Source organism: Protopterus annectens, chromosome 16.part0 (genome assembly GCF_019279795.1).
Source record: "Protopterus annectens isolate FY-2018-M chromosome 16.part0, PAN1.0, whole genome shotgun sequence".
NCBI lineage: Eukaryota > Metazoa > Chordata > Ceratodontiformes > Protopteridae > Protopterus > Protopterus annectens.
This window is the reverse complement of record NC_056750.1, coordinates 138171028-138192713: the sequence shown is the minus strand read 5'-3', so window position 1 is coordinate 138192713 and position 21686 is coordinate 138171028.

Here is a 21686-nt window from a genome sequence, read left to right as displayed (position 1 = left end):
ACTTTGTTAATCAGGCTGACTGAGGGCAACCTGCCAGCAGATTACCCAAATGTAATGACTGCAACAGTGAATACACTCGAACATTTACATTTATGGTAAGTGTACACAACTGTACTTTCTCACACCCTTTGATCAAACAGTACCTAAGAGGGGCTAGCAACTTGAGGCCACCAACACCAGGTTGGGACCTTAACTTTGTATTGGAAAAGCTCACCCTGCCCCCTTTTGAACCAGCCTCTTCTGCAGAGCTAAAATTTCTCTCCTGGAAGACAGCATTCCTTTTGGCCATCACTTCAGCCAGAAGAGTCTCCGAGCTACAAGCACTCATGGCTGTGGAACCCTTCATCATCTTTCATGCAGACAGGGTATCCCTCGGAACTAACCCATCCTTCATGCCCAAGGTGGTGTCCAGTGTGGCTCTCAACCAATCCATTCATTTGTCCACCTTTTTTCCTAATCCTCAGAACAAGTGGTAAAGGATTCTTCACTCTCTGGATGTGCACAGACAGCTCAGATTCTGTCTAGACAGGACTAAATCCTTCAGAAAGTCTGATCAACTGCTGGTTAGCTTTGCTACAGGGACAGAAGGCAAAGCCATCTACAAACAAGCCATTTCCAAATAGGTAGCACACTGCATCCATTTCTGCTACAAACAGCATGGAAAACCTCCCCAAGTGGGTCAGGACACACTCCACCAGAGCCGCCTCCACCTCTGCGGCTTTTCTCAGAGGAGTCCCCACCAGGGACATCCTGGTGGCTGCCACCTGGACATCTGTTCATACTTTTACCAAGCATTACCACCTGCCTCTCTTCTCCATATCCAGGACAGGGTTTGCTTCTGCAGCCTTGCAGGGCATCCTAGCCAGCCACTAGTTTCATTGACTGCCCCCCCCCCTTTTCCTCAGCTTTGAGAATCAACCCAAACGTGATGACTGCAACAGTGAAACATGAACATAGTACAGTTGTGTACATGTAGATATTTGAGTGTATTCACTGTTGCAGTCCTGGCTTCCTCCCCTTTCTAATCTTTCTCCTTTTATTACCATTCTAACTTGTTGTTCTCCTTTCCTTTCAACGGACATATTGGTATTTATTATCCACTGGTGGGGATGTTCTTCGTGTTTCACTGTTGCAGTCATTACATTTGGGTAATCTGTTGGCAGGTTGCCCTCAGTCGGCCTGATTAACAAAGTCTTGGGTCCTACGTTGGTTGCTGTCCCTTCTTCCATGACGTCAGGTCATCATGGATATAAAACATGCAGCCAACGCCATTTTCATCAGTCTTTCTTGCCGCGTGGTGTCCGAAGCAGAAGCAGTTCGCAAGTGCCGGTCGGCCGACTCCTGAAATTTTCATTTTCGAGTTTCAGAACCAAAGTCTTCAACCTAAAGCTAAGTACCCCGTTGGGGAAACTTTTTCTTGCTCCTTACCGATGTCAGTAAAAGTTATTAATTGTATTACTTGTGAGAAGAAATACCTCATAAGGATTTTCATTTGTACTGTATTCCTTGCCTAGGCCCTGACCAAAACGTGCCTTGCTGTCGGTTTTGTGCTAAATTTAACCAACGCACTATTAAGCGTCTGTATATTTTGGCATCTAAATATTTTGGCTCAAGATTTAACTATCCAGAAATGTCGTTAGTTAGCAATCCGACTACCGGAATTCACAAAAAAAATCAAAGAAGAAGACAGAGACATACCGTCGAGGTCTAAAACCGATGACAAAGCTTCTCCTAAGCCAGTCGCCAGTACTAAGTGTGGCGCTTTCGCAGCCCCTGATACCTGCTACTTTTGATTTGCAGGCCTCTACTGAGACCCATTCAGAGTCCGGTATGTTGCAAGACACTTTAAGTATTGAACCCGCGGATGTCTCTACCTTAGATGGGTCCGGAGCCGCTGAGGGTGTTTTCAGGCCTAAAGGTTTGTATATTAAACTGATGCCATCTTCAAAAACAAGGCCAAAACCAACTTCTATGTCTAAAAAAACCGACACATGGGCCACGTGCACAGGCCCCTATGCCTAAAAAACAAATGATCAAAATGGCTGAGATCAGGGGTTCCCATCCCCTCCTGCTAAGAGGCCTAGGCAAGGCACTGATTATGAATTTTCAGATCAGGTTTCCAATTCTTCTGATTCCTCTTCTGATCAGGAATGATCAATTCCACCTTATGAGGATTCTGATGCAGAAGAATCCATCCCTTCTTTTCCTCCTGAGGATTTTTCTTGTGGAGAAACTTTGCATACCTTAAGGGAACATTTTCATTAGGAGAGTCAGGATTTTTCAGAATCCAAAAAGAGGCTTAGGGATTTCCTCCTTCCTCAGTATAGGCCTTTGGCTATACCTCCTGTTCTAGACATTGTTGATGTTTTCTCAGAATCCAGCATGGCTGCTGATTCCCTGCCTCTGGCTCCTAGTAAGCCAGACAGATATTACAGGGTTCCTGACTCCCACAAATTTATTTTTAAAAACCCTACTGCTGACCCTGAAACAATTTCTCAGGGTCCCAAGGGTGTTAAGGCTTCTACTGCTAAAAATCCTACCCCTTTTGATAGAGACTCCAGGGTGCTGGATAGATGGGGTAAGAAGGTTTACACATCTGCAACCCTGGCAATCAGGGCTTTAAACTGTCAATTCCATATGCTTAAATATCAGCAGCATGACAGAAAATGTTGATTTCTGACTGTGGTGAAAATAGAGTTACAGGACTTGTTGCATTCAACTGAGCAAGTTGGAAAGCATACTTTGCAATGTGGTTTTGATTCCTTGGAGGCCTCTTGCAGGGCCGCTGTAACTGGATCTGTGATAAGAAGGCATGCTTGGCTCAAGGAGCAAAATCTGCCTGATCTTGTTAAAGCAAAATTGTTGATGCTCCTTTACAACAGGACAGTCTATTTGGTAATAAGGCAGAAGAGGTTTTAAAGAAAATGGAAGGCAAAGCTAAATCTATGCAGACTGTAAAAGATTTCTTGCAAGTGCAGCCACCCAGATTCAGTAGACACTGGCCTACTAAGAATTGGTCCTTTCCTGTGTCCAACAGAGCTGCTCAGGGCAAACCCAGATGCTCCAAAGGCTCCAGATATCAATCACAAGGATCTTACAGGTCAAAGCAATGGGGTGCCTCCACCTCCAAATCAGGAGGTAACAAAACACAACCCTACAGTAAACGGTCTCAATGACTTTCCACTGCCATCTCCAAGCACTTATCTTTTGGCAGTCCTCTTGGGAGGAAAACTAGCACTTCATGCTCAAAATTAGCATTTAATTACCCAGGACAAGTGGGTATTAAACATAGTATCCCATGGGTACAGATTTCATTTCCACACGTTGCCAATTCCAAATAGATGGCCAGATCTGCCAACAAACCAGTGGGCAGAGGCCCAGAAACAAGTCAAGTCCCTCATGGATATGGGGGCAATTCAACCAGTGCCAGAAAAGGAAAAAGGACAAGGATTTTATTCAAGACATTTCCTGGTACCCAGAAAAGACAAATCATGGCTTCCAATTCTGGACCTATCAATTCTAAATACGCCCCTGGACATTCCAAAATTCAAAATGCTGACTTTACAACAGCTACTTCCTATGCTAGGCAAGAATGCCTGGTTGGTACCTCCTAGACTTAAGAGGCATACCTGCCATATCCCAATAAGGGAATCTTGCAGAAGATACCTCTTCTTCAAAGCAGGCTTTTTTCATTACCTATTCTCTGCACTGCCCTTTGGCTTATCTACTGTGCCCAGGGTCTTTACAAAGTGCCTGGCACCAGTAATTGCATTTTGCACACAAAGAAACATTCAAATTTATCCTTATCTGGACGATTGTCTCATTCAGGCAGAGGACATGGACACTCTTCTTCAACATCTGGCATTTGTAAAAAGTCTTCTAGCATGCCTGGGGTACACCATAAACTAAAAGAAATCACAACTGGTACCCTCTCAAATAATTACATTCCTGGGTGCAAGCTTGAATACAACTGCCCAGACGGCTTACCTCATGCCAGACAAACAAATTCAATTGACAGCATACTTTAGACAAGTGGCAACAAAGACCCAGCTATCTGCAAGACAATTTCTGCAGGCTTTGGGGTTCATGGCATCCTGCATTCTACTAATTCCATATGCGAGACTGCATATGAGGAAACTTCAATGGTATCTAAAAAGCTTATGGAGTCAACATTGTCACAGTCTGGAAACATTGATTCCTCTCATTCCCTGCCTGCAACAGGAGTTTCTTTGTTGGGCAGAGGCATGTCACCAAAACAAGGGACTGTCATTCACTCTACCCCCTGCCACCCAAACCCTAACTACAGATGCATCAGACTATGCTTGGGGGGGCCCATCTGGCAGGGAGAATCATTCAGGGCAAATGGAGCCCAAACCAAATGCAACTACATATCAACCAGAAAGAAATGCTAGCTGTTCAGAATGCTCTGGCAGTCTTCAAAGAATTCCTTCATCCAGGACAACTACTGATAAAGACAGGCAACAGCACAGTTATGTGGTACATAAACAAGCAGGGGGGTACTCACTCCTACCCTCTTTGCAGACTAGCCATGGCCTTGTGGAACACAGCCTTGACTTGCCAAATACATCTTCAAGCTCAATTACTGCCAGGAAAGCAAAATGCTCTGGTAGATGATCTAAGCAGAAGTCTTATGGACCTGCATGAATGGAAACTGGATCCACAAATCTTCAGCATGTTAACACAAAAATGGGGGAGCCCAGACATAGATCTATTTGCCTCTACCCAAAACTGTCAGTTGGACAAATTCTGCACAAGAACTCATCACAAAAAAGCATGGAAAGTGGGTGCTCTATCCTTCAGCTGGAAAAACCTATCAGTCTATGCCTTTCCCCCTCTGCCTCTACTCTCCAAGTCTTACTAAACGTCAGACAGGAAAAAACAAAAATTATTCTTATTGCTCCAGACTGGCCTCTCCAACACTGGTACCCACTTCTAAGGAATATGTCACACCTTCCTCTGTGGTACTTGCCTCAAACACCTCACCTATTGTTTCAGCAGAACTATCAAATTCTGCACACTCAGCTACAAACTCTGAATCTTGCAGAATGGCTAATCAACTAATTTCACCAACCACATCTCTCAGTAAGCCTGTGATGGATGTCATTTTGGAGGCCAGAAGGCCTAGTACTAGAAAATCTTATGCTAATAAATGGAAGAGATTCTGTACTTGGAATCAAGCACAAGGAATAGACACAGCAAAGCCCAATATTCCTCAGATTTTGCAATACATAACTGAGATGCTTCACAAGGGCATATCTTTTTCTTCTATAAAAATCCATGCCTCTGCCATCTCGGCTCATTACAACACAGAGTCTCCCCTCTTTTCTCATCCCCTGCTAAAACAGTACCTCGGAGGGGCCAAAAATTTAAGGCCTCCCAGAAGAGCACCAACTCCTGCATGGGACCTCAATTTTGTGCGGAAAAAAACACCCTACCTCCTTTTGAACCAGCAGCTACTGCGGATATAAATTTTTTTTCTTGGAAGACAGCCTTTCTTTTGGCAGTCACTTCAGCTAGAAGGGTTTCAGAACTACAGGCTTTCATGGCAGTGGAGCCTTTTATTATATTTTACCTGGACAGGGTGGCCCTCAGGACCAATCCTTCTTTTATGCCTAAGGTGGTATCCAGTGTGGCTCTTAACCAGACCATTCACCTGCCAACTTTTTTCCCAAATACGCAGAACAGGGGGGAGCAGATTCTGCATTCACTGGATGTACACATTCTACTTAAACAGTTCAAAATCTCTAAGAAAGTCTGAGCAACTACCGGTGGCATTTGCTGCAGGATCAGAGGGGAAGGCTATATCAAAGCAGACTATTTCTAAATGGATAAGCCATTGCATTCGTTTCTGCTACTTGCACCATGGTAAACCTGTGCCCAAGGGGATCAGATCCCATTCCACCAGGGCTGCCTCTACTTCAGCAGCTTTTCTTAGAGGGGTCCCTACCAGAGACATTCTAGAAGCTGCTACTTGGAGCTCAGTTCATACATTCACAAAGCATTACCATTTACCTCTCTTTTCTAAATCCAGGGCAGGCTTTGCCACTGCAGTCCTGCAGGGCCTTATAGCTGCTCCTAATGCTGTTTAGTTCCATCCTCCCATCCATATCTTTGGGATTCTACCCAAATGTAATGACTGCAACAGTGAAATACGAAGAACATAGTACAGTTGTGTACACTTACCATAAATGTAGATGTTTGAGTGTATTCAGTGTTCCAGTCCGGATTACCCACCCGACAGCCCCCTTTCTATACCTTTTCTTTCCTTCACTATGCTCAAAAGCCTTTGTGTATTTGCTTTTAGTTGAAGGTAAATTTTGTGTGTTCTAAAGTGCATTTATATATTTATGGTTGTATATGTATATTTTTGCTCCCCATTTGGGGGGCACCTGATATGTGGGGCAAGAAAACTAATTAAAATGGTGGCTGCATGTTTTACACCCCTGACGACCTGACGTCATGGAAGAGGAGACCGCAACCGATGCAGGACCCAAGACTTTATTTCAGGCCGACTGAGAGCAACCTGCCAGCAGATTACCCAAATGTAATGACTGCAACAGTGAATACACTCTTAACATCTACATTTATGTAAGTGTACACAACTGTACTTTCCAATCCGAGAACCTTCTTCAGGGTCGCACCTTCATCCTTCCCCCTCCCAAGGCCACTGTGACCATGGATGTGTCCCAGTTCGGGGGGGTTATTATCTAGGACAATCAGTCCAAGCCACATGTTCCCCCCAGAGATCAACTTGCATATATACATTCTGGAGATGAGTGGTGCTTCTTGCATTGCAAGCCCTTCAATCCTCTCTTCCCTTGGGAACTATTGCAGTTCAGACCAACATGTCAGTGGTCTGATACATCAGCAAATGGGGAGAAACCAACTCTTAACCGTTGTGTGGAGAGGCCATAAGGCTGTGGCAGTAGGAGATCTCTTCCAACTGCTTTCTCATAGCAACACACATTCTGGGGAAGTCAGACATCCTGGCAGACAGGCTCATTCTGATACCTCATGAGTGGTTTCAGTCCTTCAGTGGCAGATAGGATCTTCCAGAGATGGGGTCAACCTTCCTGCAATCATTTTGCGTTTCCCTCCAATGCCAAGTGCAGCAAGTTTTGCCCTGCTCTGTCCTCTGGGACAGTACTCGAGAGACTATCTAGTCCATGCTTAGCCACCTGGTTACTTTATGCCTATCCTTCTCTTCCCCTCATTCCCAAATTTCTGCAAAAAACTCAGAGGTTGAAGTGCTAAGCGATCCTCCCTGCTCCCTTTTGGCTCCAACAAGTCTTTTTTTTCTTCCTTTAGTCTCATCTGGTCTATCTACAGTGGACTCTGGATCCCTCGCCAGACCTGTTGTCCTATCCCTCAGGACATTCCTATCCAGATCTCCTGAACCTGAAATTAACTGCTTGGTTACTCCACTTCAGTGATGACTATAACTGCCAGGCTTTCTTCCCCAGTTAAAAAAATTTTGATTGCAGCACATAAACCATCCATGAGGAAATTGGACAGTAGCAAGTGGAAGAGGTTCTCCATTTAACCTCATCAGAATAATCTGAACTCTTTTACAGCTCTGGTTCCTGCTGTTTTAGATTTACTGGCTTTCATTTTTCGTAATGAAGCGAGTTTTTCTACGGTAAAAGTGTAATTGGCAGCCATTTCCAATTTTCACATTGGGGAAAATTCCCTTTCTCTAGCCTTATCTAAATTGAGCAAGACCTTTTTAAAATGTAGCCTTCTCCTCCTTCCTATCAAGGAACCTGTTACTCCCTGGGATCTCACCTTTGTTTTACAAGCTTTAATCTCGCCCCCTTTTGAGCCTTCAGATAAGGTTGATTTTAACGTTTCTGACCTGGAAGGCCATTTTCTTGGTGGCCATTACCTCATCCAAAATTTTCTGAATTACAGGTCTTTTGTCTTGCAAGCCCCCATATTTGATTTTTTCCCAAGTACAGTTACTTTGGGTACTAACCCTTCCTTTCTGCCCAGGGTCGCTTCTGAGATTAACATAAACCAAGTTATCAATGTGGATCATAGGAAGTTGATAGGCTGTTGACCCTGAGGCCCTTATAAGCCTAGCCAAGAGTTTAGCCCATGTTTAGACAAGTCAACACCCAAAGCCCCTGTCCAGCAAGGACCCAGGTGGAATCCCAGAGGTGTATGTCTGTTTCCCATCCAGTTATCCAGGTTGCACTTAAAAGGGGATAATGAGGTACTCTGCTTGACGTGGAGAGGGGGTCTATTCCAGAGATGGGGGAGTCTCTGGGACACAAATCTGTCCTGCCAACAAATCCCATTGATGTCACAGACTAGGTTGAGATTGTGCGTGCGGGTTACTCAAGTGGAGCTCAACTTGCAGATATGCAGCAGTCCCATCAAGGCAAGGTCTGAGATTGCTTTGTATGTCAGAGAGGTCACCTCTGAGGAGTCTGTATGAAACCGAATAGAGGGACAGGCTTTCGCCTATCTCTATAGGGTAGATGTTTGAGGCTCTGCATTCTCTTGGTGAGGAACCTGTGTGGTGTCTCCAGCTGCTGCATGTGCTTTGTGAGGGACATGCCAAAGGGGGCATTGTACTTGATAATTGCCCTTAAGGGAGGAATACAAGGATGTTATGACCTCCTTGTCCCCTGGATGAGATACCCTTACGTATGAGGTGGGTCATGTAGAAAGCTTTCCATACAACAGAAGCAACATGGTGGTCAAAAGTCAGGTTGCTATCAACCTGGGTGCCCAAATCCCTCACAACTGATTGTGTGCTTAGGACATTATTAATGTGATATGTGGGGACATCGCTCTCCCCAAAGGGGATGATGATCCATTTTTTGGCATTCAGCTTGAGGCCATGTTTCTAGCACCAACCATTTGTTTGGGTGAGACCCTCTTGGAGGATGTTCACATCACTTGGGGAATTGATGACCATGTCCACCTTGCAGTCATCTGCAAACTTGGTCAGCCATAGCCCACTGGTTTTGGTCTGCACCTCAGAGAATTATATCCCAAATAACAGAGGCCTTAAGACTGATCCCTGGGGTACGCCACTTCTTATGGGTCTACTTCTTGAGGTGGCTTCTCCCTATTTTGATTAGGTGGGTTCCATCAGTGAGCCAGTTTGCTACCTGTCTGGTAACATGGACTGATACCTAGTTGAGAGAGTTTATCTATTGTGCCCGAGTGGGGACTAGTGTCAAAGGCTTTGGCCAGGTCAGGGTAGATGGTGTGCACAGTCTTCCCATCGTTCATGGCTTTGGTGACTGTCTCAAAGAAGTCAACCAGATTTAACCAACATGACCTCCCCTTGACAAAGCCAATGTCCCTGTTAATGAGGTCATGACATTCCATTCCATGGCCTTGCAGAACAGGCTAGTTAGGCTGATGGGACTATAATTTCCCAGATTGATGGATGCTCCCCCTTTGTGTAAAGGGATGACAGTGGCGGTCCTCCACTCGGGTGGGCAGAGCCGGTACTCAGGCTTTGGTTGAATAGGGTGCCAAATGGTGCTGCAAGTTCATGCTGGAGTTCATGTAGGATGCAGCCTGGCATGTTATCGGGTCCCATGGAGGCTGTATTTTTTGCCTTTGAGGGGGAAGTGATGACCTGTTTCCTAGAGATAAGGGGAGGGAGCAGGTACTGGGGTGTCCTGACATACTAATGGGGGGACAAAGGGCTAAACTTTTCATAGAATCTGTCAGTAGGTTGGCTGTGTCTACAGCATTTGTGTATGCGGTGTCCTTGGCCACCAGTTCTGAACAGATAAGGGTTCTTCCCTTGAGATTGCGGACATATGTGAAGACCTTTTGATTATCTCTAGTAGATGTGGCCAATTTGGACTCAAGTTGGCTTTAGATGATTTCACTAATGCTCTTATTTGCTTGTTCATGCTAAGGTGAGATTGCTTCCAATTGGGCACCTGCTCCTCCTTGGCCCAGGGCAGCATTTTTCCTTTTGTTATATAGTTTATTTATTGCAGATGACTACCAGACAGGTTTACTCTTCCTTGCAGAGGATGATTTTGTGCTCTTGGGTATTCCTGATTCCATGCATCTGTATAAATGCTCATGTAGTACTTTGGTGCAGATTTGGACATTGGTGCCACTTCCTACAGAGGGGGAGGGGGCTGTGAAGCTGTTTATACTATCCCTCAGGAGATTGTAATCAGTTCTGGAGAAGTTATTTTGTTTGACCCCAGGTAGAGGGGGGAGGTCAGGGGAGATGATGACTTCGAAAGTGATTGGTTTATGGTCGGATCTTACCAGGGAGGATAATAATGTATGGTAGTGGTTACTCGTATTGGTTAATACCAAGTTCAAGATATCCCCTCTTGTGGGGGTATTGACCTAGCTGTTCCAAGGCATTTGCATTGATAAAATCAAGGAATCTCTGGGCATTTGTGTTTTAGCATATGTAGTTTTTCCATTCTGTGGTTGGGTAGTTAGTTGCCCAGAATCAGGGTAAAGGGTTGAATCTTGTTAGATTCAAAGAGGTCCAGATAGGTGGAGTGGGCATCTTGAGTCAAATGTGAGGGCCTCTAGTTAGCTATGATTTTAAATAGGGGTTATGTCAATGGTTAACTGCACCTGGAGTGTCTCCTGTGTGTCATACTGTTTGACCAGCCTGTAGGTCTCTCTCTCTTAATATATATTGAAACTCCACTGCCTTTGTCTTTGCTGCACACAGTTTGGTGTCTGAATGTGATAGGATAAGTAACCAGGTAAGGCTGGGGTGCTCTCTGCAGCTTTGAACCAGGTTTCTGTGACTGCACAAATGTCAGCATCTTCCAGGGTTAAGAATGCTTGCAGTGAGTGTAGTTTCATGTTTAGACTCCTGGTGTTTAGCAGCATGTCCTTTAATTTGCATTTTGTTGAAATTTTTATGTTGGTTGTATCGACCTCATGACTTTTCAAAAAAAAAAAAGCACTGTGGGGCAGACAAGGACCTTTCCCAGAAGCTTGCAGGCTATCTCTAGCAAAGCATCATGGTCTGTCTATCCTATCTTCCCAGGCTGTCAGGTACTGGATCCCCTTGTATATGACACCAGATTTGTTAGTCAATCATTTTCTGTTTGTATTGGGGCATCATTCTGGGTGATGGTAGAATGCTGCTTAACACTAGGGACATGCCTGCCTTCGAGACCATGTGTTCAGCAAGCTCCATCATGTCTCTCTCTATGTAGTCTAGGAAGGTACGTCTCAAGTTGTTCATGCCATCATGGACTATGACGGAGTCATAACAGTACCTGTTGTCGAGAGGCTTGAGTGCGTGTGTGATATGGTTGATTCTGGCACCTGACAACTAACCGTGACTTTCTCCTTATCTAGCCTGGTGGGCACCACCTCTGTGTGTCTCACAGTGGAGTCTCCTCTGACTAATATGTTGATTTTATGGTTAGGCCTTGGTGGTTGTGACAAACGGGTGTGTGGACTATGCATGCTATGTGGTGTGGAGGGTTGTGGAGTTTGCCTGTGTTTTTGCCTCTGAGGTCTCCTTTGTTTGGGTTTGTTTTTGTTTTTGTTGAGGACCTCTGAATATGTGGGTGTGCTGTGTGGTGGTTGAGGTGCAGTGATTGTGTTCTTTCTCAGTGCCAGATATACTGGCTTGAGGGAGAGAGCATAGACTCTAGGTTCTTAATGTAATTGCATCTCTCTCACAAAATGGTGTTCCTAGGTGGTAGTAGTAGATGGTTGTCTGTGTACATGAGGCAGTTGCTGTACTGTCTTAGGATGCCCATATCAACCAGGCTCACAGGAGAAACTGCAGGAAATTGTTCATTCATATTTGTCAGAATCTGAGGGAGAAAGGCCAGGGAAAGCTAAGGGGTAGGTCTAATGCCCAAGTGCTTAAACCAGAACTAAGAGATTTAGAATAACACAATTGAAACAGACTAAAAACAAGTAGTAGTAAATGCATCAGAAAAGATGCAACTGGACACTCAAGTAGCAGAAAAAGCAACATGAAGTAAAAGAGTAGGAAGAAACACAAATACTGTAAAAGCAGCTGAATAAAAGTGGTGTTTACTTAAAAAAAAAAAAAAAAAAGTGGGAAAAGTGGAAAGGGAGAAAGGAAACCGAAGATAATTCTAGGTTAAGAAACTGAGGGGGGTGGCCTTTCCAAATGTCCTCTCTGTATTAGGTAGAATGAGCTAATAATTCTAGGTTAAGAAACTGAGGGGGGTGGCCTTTCCAAATGTCCTCTCTGTATTAGGTAGAATGAGCTAATGAGACTGGACTGGGAGGAGTGTCCCAGATCAAATTTACAGTAGGGGTGGACAACTGCAAAGTCACCAAGTTTAAGAACAAGACTGCAGTAGGGAAGGAGGGTGGAAAACTATGCTACAGCTACTTACACTATTTTAGGCAGAAAATATTACAGAAATATTTATCACAGCAGAAAAACGGTAGTGAGACACTAAATTAAATTTTAATTCAAAAAAGGAGCAAAGAGACTCTAGAGAATAATTTTAACTGCAAACAAATCAGTTATATGGTACACTTCTTGGCAGGAAAATCAGACAAACAGATGCTTAACAAATAGAGATTACCAGTTAATACCTTTCACACAGTGAAACTAGCTAAAAAAGCTTTACAGTGAGACAGTAACAAAAGTGTACCACTATATGGCAGTTTTCCCCCTCCCCTGCATACATAGATGAACACTGTCTTTCAATGGCTTCTGAACCAGCTAAATTAAGCAGAATAAATGCTTTTGTATGTGTGTCTTTGTCAGAAAAAGCAGCCTGTATGAAAATACCGTATTCCTGCTCTAACACAAGCAGTGTGGGTCTGTGAAATCCTTCTGCCATGCCATTATAGTAAAACACAATGCAAATATGGCCCTTGTAATGTACGAACATGCACACACAAGGTACTTGTAATATTCAAATGTACGAGAAACTCTGACTGTACTCTGCAAAATATGCTTTGAAATAAATGTACTTTGTGAAATAACCACTGTAGTACTGCACATACTTTGCACACTTTGGATAGCTTTAGTTAATGGAAAAAGTAGTACATAGAGAAAAAATACAGTAGTTTTCCCTTTTTGTACATTTTATGAGATTCTGATATAATTTCAAACATTTTCGTTATTTTGAACATTTTTATCAATGTCAGTTTCTGACATTCCATTTAATAAATTCATTTTGAGCATTCTGAGTGATTAATTTTATATTTGTAGCAAAATAAATCATTTAAGTGAGTTTTCGTACCTGGCATTTGTTTCTGACATGTTTTGCGAGGAGTTTGAGCAGTAGGCATGATCCATTCATTTGAATTCCTCTAACTCTAACTGGTTGCCTCATGACTGTAACTGTGGATCCCATTCTGACACCATATCGTTCTTATATGAACTAAGAGGATGTTAAGGCTTGGGTGTTTAAGTAGTTTATTGAATACACACACATCAGGATGGATAGCAAGAACATTGACCTTAAACAATATAACTACCTGACTGACTACATATATGTATGCTTACACTTTGGTTGCTCACTAAAAATGGCACTCTAGTTTGCACGTGCTCAGTACTTGTATGCTGACTGGAAAGCTTCGTAAAGGTACATGCACACACTGATCTATGTGGGGGTCGATTGTCCCTGTGCCAGATAACCTAGCTAGATTTAACAAAAGATGCTAGGGTGCAGAGGATTATTTCTAGATGTTATAATACCCCTTTACCTTCCTCCTCCAATCTCAAGAAAATTCCACAGTGTTCCATCCAGTCAGAGGGAACAAGCAGCAATTCAGATACAAAAGCTGCTAAAAAAAAGTTATCCAAGAGGTGTCACCAAAGTAGACGGAACCCAGAACTTACTCAAGGTCCTTGTTAGTGCCAAAGTAAAGAGGGGACTGTAGATCAATTTTGGATCTCAGCATCTTAAATCAGTGTGACCAAGTTTTGGGTGGTCACAGTCCAGTCCATTCTCCCTTTTCTGGGCAAGAATGCCTGGATGTGCTTCAGGTCTATTGCATAAAGATGAACAAATGATCCAGAAGGTATTTACACTTTGGCTGGGAGCTCAGCCCTACCAGTTCAGAGCTCTGCTTTTTCATCTCACCAGGGTGTTCAAATGCATGGCAGTAGTAGCAGCTCATTTGAGACTGCAAGGATTCCTTGTGTTTCCATATCTAAGTGACTGGCTCATTACTGCCCTGACCAGGCATCAATTAATAAGGGCAATAAATCAGGTTATCCAGATATGTTCTTATCTGGGGATAACCATAAACTATGAAAAGCCTCTATTGGAACCAACTCAGAATTTGGAATTTATAGGAGCAGTATTTAACACACTCAATGATAGCTTCACTGCCTCCCTCTAGGATTCATACTATTAGATCACAGGTCAGGGAAAATAATCTGCAGTACCAAGATTTTCACCCACTTGGTCTTTCAAGCTGTAGGATCAATGTCAGCAACAATAACACTAGTACCTTTAGCCAAATTTTACATGAAGATTCTACAGTGGATGCTAGCAACAATCTTTGATACTTTACCAATCCATGTCAACTGATATAAATCACTCAGATATGCAAGAGAGATCTTGGGTGGTGGATTCATTCAGATCAGGTTCTACAAGGCCCTCTGTTCATTCCCCCTCAGCCCAAGGCCATAGCGACCACAGATGCTTCCCAGTTGGGGTGGGGGAGGCATTTCTGGGGAAAGCAGTCCAAGGCACTTGGTCACTTGAGGAGACCAACTTGCATATCAATGTTCTAGAGATGAGAGCAGTGCATTTGGCAGTGCAGGCCCTTCAGGATGCTCACTGTGGGGACGATTGCAGTTCAAATGGACAATATGTCAGTAGTCTGACACATCAACAAACAATGAGGAACCAGATCTTACACTGTGTTGAGAAGTGCTGAGAGTGTGGTAATGAGTGATCTCATCCAACTGCCTTTCTTATTGCAATGCATATTCTGAGTCCAGTGTGACAGCAGATGAGCTGAACAGGTGTATTCTTGTACCTCACAAGTGGTCTCTCAACAAGAATGTGACAGAAATTATTTTTCTTCAGTAGGGCCAGCCTTGCTGCAATCTTTTTTGCTTCTTTCCTAAACAGCAAATGCAGCAGCTACTTTGCCCTAATCCCCCCACAGGGAGAGTTGCCGAGGGATGCTCTACTTTACGATTGGCCCCTTGGTCTACTTTACTCCTGTCCTGCTAATTTTGAAATTCCTACAGGAAAGCTACTATGTTGAAGAGCAAAGTTATCCTTATTACACCTTGTTAGCCTTGACAGATCTGATTTCCCTTTTGGCTTCACTTCACCAACCTTGGATTCTGGATCCCACTCCAGATCATCTGTGTCACCCGACAGGCATGATCAACCCAGACATGACGGATCTCAGGCTGACTGCCTGGCTTCTCCAATTCCATTATTAGCCAGACTTCTTGTAAACCTTCAACATGTAAACTCCATTCCAGTAAATGGAAAAGGTTTGTGTACTGGGTGCATCAAAATCATGTTGAACCTATTTCAGCTGTGATATGTAACATCCTTAAATTTTTGGGCCAACTTTTTAAAGAAGGAGCTAGCTCCTCAACTGTTAGTTTAGTTAGCAGTGATTCCAAATTTTCATATTGGATTTGAGGGTTACTGTGTCGCCTCTTATAAGCTGTGCAAAGCTTTTTTGTGAGGCATTCTTCTCTTAAGGCCTCCTTTTAAAGACCCTACTCTCCCATGGGACCTGAATCTGTTACTGCAGGCACTTACCTATTCCCTTTGGAATCAGCAGCTAAGTGTATCATTAAGTATCTCTCTTGGAAGACTATAGGTGAATTTCAGAGATTCTAGCCTTGCCTTAAAATCTCCATACTTAATCTTTCACAAAGATAATTACATTATGAACCAATGCATCCTTTCTTCCCAAGGTGGTGGCAGAATCTAATATCAATCAGTCTATTAATTTGCCAGTTTTCTTCCCTAAATTTACTAACAAAGGCGAATACATGTTACATTTATTGGATGCTCACAGACCTTTACATTTTTACCTACATAGAACAAAAGATATCAGGGGCTACTCATACCATCGTTACTCATTACAAATTGGATCTGGTCTCTAGAGGTAGAGCTTCTTTTGGTTAACTATTATCAGGAATATCCTTCCTTGGGTCCACCTGGGATTTTAGGTAGCTGGGGACTCTGTCCCATCAGTTGAGGATAGAATGAAAATTGACTTCAGATAAAGAAGTTATGTACTCACCATAATGTTCCATATGTGGTGTTCATTTTCATTCTTCAACTCCCAGCCAACTAACCACCATCCTTTCCAAACTTCTGGAAGAATTACAGGATGCTAATGTCCTTTATACTGAGCTCCAGAGAATAGATTTCCCATTTACCTCTCTCTCTCTCTCTAGATTTATATATATATATATATATATATATACACACACACACACACAACAGATATTCACATAACAGATATTCTGTTTCTGGCAAAATCAGCAAACTGTGTGAGGTACTTGGTGTTGGTGCATTATGGGTAAGGGAGAAGTTCAAGAGTTTTAGGTTGCCATGAGCTTTAGCAACAACGGACACTAATCTGAGGGATCAGATGTTCATCGTGTTTCACTGTTGCAGTCATGACTGTAGGGTTATCCCCTGCCGGCAGGCAGCCCTCGGTCGGCCAGAATCCCAAAGTCTGGGTCCGGCATCGGCTGTTCAACCATGCTCCCTGATGTCAAAGTGCCAGGAGTATAAAGCTGATAGCCGACGCCATCTTCTCCAGTCTTTCTTGCCGTGCAGTGATAGCAGTTCGCAAGTGCCGGTCGGCTGACTCCTGACGATTTTTTTCTGATATACTTCAGTCCGAAGATTTTCTTCTCCACTCAAGGCTAAGTACCCCGTTGGGGAAACTTTTTTCTTGCTCCACTCAGATGTCAGAAAAAGTTAATTGTATTTCATGTGGGAAGCAAATACTTCATAAGGATTTTCATTCTTACTGTATTCCTTGCTTAGGCCCTGACCACGACGTAGCTAGTTGTCGGTTTTGTGCTAGATTCAATCAACGTACAATTAAGCGAAAGTACGATTTTGCTTTTCATTACTTCGGTAGGTGCTTTAACTACAAAATGTCGTCAGATACGGTTCCGGCTACCGGAGTTCACAAACGTCGCAAGGATAAAGACAGGCCTCCGAGGTCCAAATCTGATGATAGCGCACAAGTGGAGCCAGCTTCAGGTTCGGCCATAGTCAGTGAGGCGCTTTTGCAGCCCCTGTCATCGGCCATTTCAGAACCGATGGCCAAAACGGACTCTCATGAGGAGCCAACCAGGTCTTTAAATATCTCTGTTGCAGGACCTTCGGACAATGCTCCTTCGGATGGGTCCAGAGCCGCTGTGCAGGTACCAGCTTCTGAAGGGGTTTTCAGGCCTACTCAGCTTCTAATAAAGGCAAAGACTCCTTCTAAATCAAAGACTACAACACAGGCCTCCTCTAAACCAGCTCCCAAGTCACAGAAACAGTTACTCAAGATGGTGGAGGATTTACTTACTATGATTAGGGGTTCACATCCCTCTCCAGATAAAAGGCCAAGGCAGGATGTTTATTATGATTCCTCTGATCAGGCTTCTGTTTCCTCAGTTTCTTCTTCTGATCAGGAATATTCTTTCCCTCCTTATGAGGATTCTGATACTGAAGATTCCATTCCTTCAGCTTCTCCCCCTGAGGATTTCTCTTTTGGGGAAACTTTACATGAAATGAGGGAACATTTCCACTGGGAAGGACAGGAGTATTTGGAATCTAAGAAAAGACTTGGGGATCTTCTTCTTCTTCCCCAACTTAGACCCCTGGCTATTCCTCCTGTTTTGGATACTGTGGATGATGCCTTTTCGGAAGCTAACTTAACCCCGGACTCCTTTCCTCCTGCTCCTGTTAAGCCTGATAGATATTACAGGGTTCCTGATTCCCATCAGTTCTTATACAAGAGCCCTTCTGCTGACCCTGAAACCATTTCTCATGGTCCTAAGGGAGTTAAGGCCGCTTCTGCCAAAAATCCCATTCCTACTGGAAAGGATTCTCGATCCTTAGAAAGATGGGGCAAAAAGGTGTACACTTCTGCTACTTTGTCCATTAGGGCTTTAAACTGACTGTCAGTTTCATATGCTAAAATACCAGCAATTTCTCTTGTCTGTTTTAAAACAAAAGCTTACTTCCATTTCTGCCTGTGCAGATGATAAGGAATTACATGACTTATTGCATGCCACTGAACAAGTTGGGAAGCATGGTTTACACTGTGGATTTGATGCCTTGGAGGCTTCTTGTAGGGCTGCGGCCTCTGGCACAGTCATTAGAAGGCATGCATGGCTAAAGGAACAAAATTTGCCTGAACAAGTAAAGGCTAAATTGTTAGATGCTCCTGTTCAGCATAATGTTTTGTTTGGATCTAAAGCTGAAGAGGTGATTAAAAAGATGGAGGATAAGGCGAAATCCATGCAAACAGTTAAAGATTTCTTACAAGTACAGCCACCTAGATTTAGCAGGAATTGGCCTTCATAAAATTGGTCCTTTCCCACTTCAGACAGGCCTCAGAGGGGTAGATATAGACGCTCCAGAGGAAGGCCTCAAACACAAGCTTCTTATAGACCAAGACAGTGGACTGCTTCCACCCCTAAGGGAGGAGAGGACAGGTCACAAACTCAAAGGAAACAAACTCAATGACTCCCTCTGTTGGGCTACTGGAACTTCTTGTCTGGAAGCCCCTCTCAGAGGAAAACTCTCTCTTTTTTATCAAAATTGGACTCAACCCAAGACAAGTGGGTTTTGGATGTGGTTTTAAGAGGTTACAAATTCCATTTTCATACCTTGCCAAGGCAAAACGGATGGCCAGACCTTCCAAAACATCAATGGATGGAGGCCTTAAACCAGGTGGAAGCTCTTTTGGCTATGAATGCCATAGAACTGGTTCCACTTTCAGAGATGGGAAAAGGTTTTTACTCAAGGCTCTTTCTAGTCCCAAGGAAGCAAAACTCATGAAGACCCATTCTGGATCTGTCGGTCTTGAACACCTTTCTAGAGATTCCAAAATTCAAGATGCTTACTCTACAGTAGCTACTTCCAATGCTGTCCAAAGATGCATGGATGGTAACTTTGGATTTAAAGGAGGCATATTTACACATTCCCATCAGGCATGATCGCAGAAAATACCTCAGGTTCTAAGCCGGATCGAAGCACTTTCAATTCTCTGCGCTGCCCTTCGGATTGTCTACTGAGCCCAGGGTCTAAACCAAATGCCTGGCTCCAGTAGTAGCTTACTGCAGACTCAAGGGAATTCAAATTTACCCTTATCTGGATGATTGTCTAATTCAGGCAGACAGCAAGGATGTCTTACTCCAGCATCTAGAATTTGTACAGAACCTCCTCAAGTTCCTGGGATTCTCTGTAAACATAAAAAAGTCAAATTTGACACTATCACAACAGATAACTTTTCTGGGTGCACTTCTAAACACCACAACCCAGATGGCATTTCTGACATCCAAAAAACAATAACAGCTGGCTTCAACTTTCAGAACCTTGGCAACTTTAACTCAACTATCTGCAAGGAAATTCCTGCAGGCTTTGGGTTACATGGCCTCCTGCATCCTTCTTGTACCATATGCAAGACTACACATGAGGAAAATTCAGTGGTACCCAAAATGTGTATGGTCTCAGCATTGCCACAGTTTAGACATTCTGATCTCCGTCCTTCCTTGCCTTCAAAAGGAATTTCTTTGGTGGTCCAGGGCATGTGCTCTAAACAAAGGGAAACCCTTCCGTCTGCCTCCTGCCACTCAGATTCTAACCTCGGATGCCTCGGATTATGCTTGGGGAGCCCATTTTCAGGGCAATTGTCTGCAGGGCCTTTGGACAAAGGATCAGAAGCACTTGCATATCAAACTAAAGGAAATTTTAGCCGTTCAGAAAGCTCTATTGGCCTTCAGGAATCTCTTACAACCAGGACAACTACTAATACGAACAGACAACACCACAGTTATGTGGTACATAAACAAGCAAGGGGGATCTCATTCCTACCCCCTTTGCAGACTAGCCATGTATCTATGGAACACAGCTCTAGCTTGCAATCTGGATCTTCAAGCTCCGTTTCTACCAGGGAAACAAAACTTCCTGGCAGACCGCCTGAGCAGAAACCTTTCGGATCCACACGAGTGGATGCTGGACACCAAAATATTCAGGATAACAGCAGTCTGGGGATGTCCTCACATAGACCTCTTTGCATCCCATGTCAGACATCAACTACAGACTTTTTGCACCAGGACTTTCCACAGAGAAGCTTGGAAAGTGGATGCCCTGTCATTCAGTTGGAGGAACCTCTCGGGATATGCCTTTCTGCCTCTTCCTCTTCTTCCACGGGTTTTGTTGAAGATAAAACAGGACAAGCCCAAAATGATAATCTTGCTGGCTCCAAATTGGCCTCGGCAGTTTTGGTATCCAACTCTAAAAAACCTATGCCTGGAGCCCCCTTGGGTTTTACCTCCGTCTCCGAACCTTCTGTCCCAACATCAGGGTCAGGTTCTACACTCTCATGTCAGAACTCTCAGCCTGGTGGCCTGGTTAATCCAGGACCTTTGATTTCTTCTTTCCTACCCAAGCAGGTTATGGATGTCATTTTAGAAGCCAGAAGTCCTAGCACTAGAAAATCTTATGCAGGAAAATGGAAAAGATTTTGTTCCTGGATGCAGGCTCAGGATTCTGATCCTCTTCTTCCTAATATTACTTTAATTTTACTTTACCTGACAGATCTCTTACATAAGGGTCTCTCTTTCTCTTCCATTAAGATACATGCCTCTGCTATTTCTGCTCATTATAATACTGACCCTCCCATCCTTTCCCACCAGCTCATGAGTCAGTTTCTCAGAGGAGCTAAGAACTTAAGACCTCCTAGATCTCCTCCCATTCCTGCTTGGGATCTCAACTATGTTTTGGAAAAACTAACCTTGCCTCCTTTTGAGCCTGCTGCCTCTTCTGACATCAAGTTTTTTATCTTGGAAGACAGCTATCCTGTTAGCACTAACTTCTGCCAGGAGAGTTTTAGAGTTACAAGCCCTTATGGCTGTGGAACCTTATATTATTTTTCATCAAGACAGAGTATCTTTGAGGACTAATCCTACCTTCATGCCTAAGGTGGTTTCCAAAGTGGCTTTAAATCAAATTATCCACTTGCCAACCTTTTTCTCCACTCCTCAAAATAAAGGGGAAAGGATCTTGCATTCCTTGGATGTACACAGACAACTACGTTTTTACCTGAACAGAACCAAGGACATCAGAAAATCAGAACAATTGTTTGCTTCTTATGCTTCAAGTTCCCAAGGTAAAGCCATTTCAAAACAGACCATTTCTAAATGGATTGCTCATGGAATCAGATTTTGTTATTCACACCATGGAAAGCAAATCCCAGGAGTATAGGACTCATTCCACCAGAGCTGCTGCCACTTCTGCGGCCTTCCTCAGGGAGTTCCTACCAAAGACATTTTGGAAGCTGCAACTTGGAGTTCAGTGCATACTTTTCTAAGCACTACAATCTACCTCTACTCTAAATCTAGGGCAGGCTTTGCCTCTGCAGTCTTCAGGGCCTTTTAGCCCCTTCTTCTTTATGACCACCTCCCTTTCTTTCAGCTTTGGGATTCTACCCTACAGTCATGACTGCAGCAGTGAAACATGATGAACATA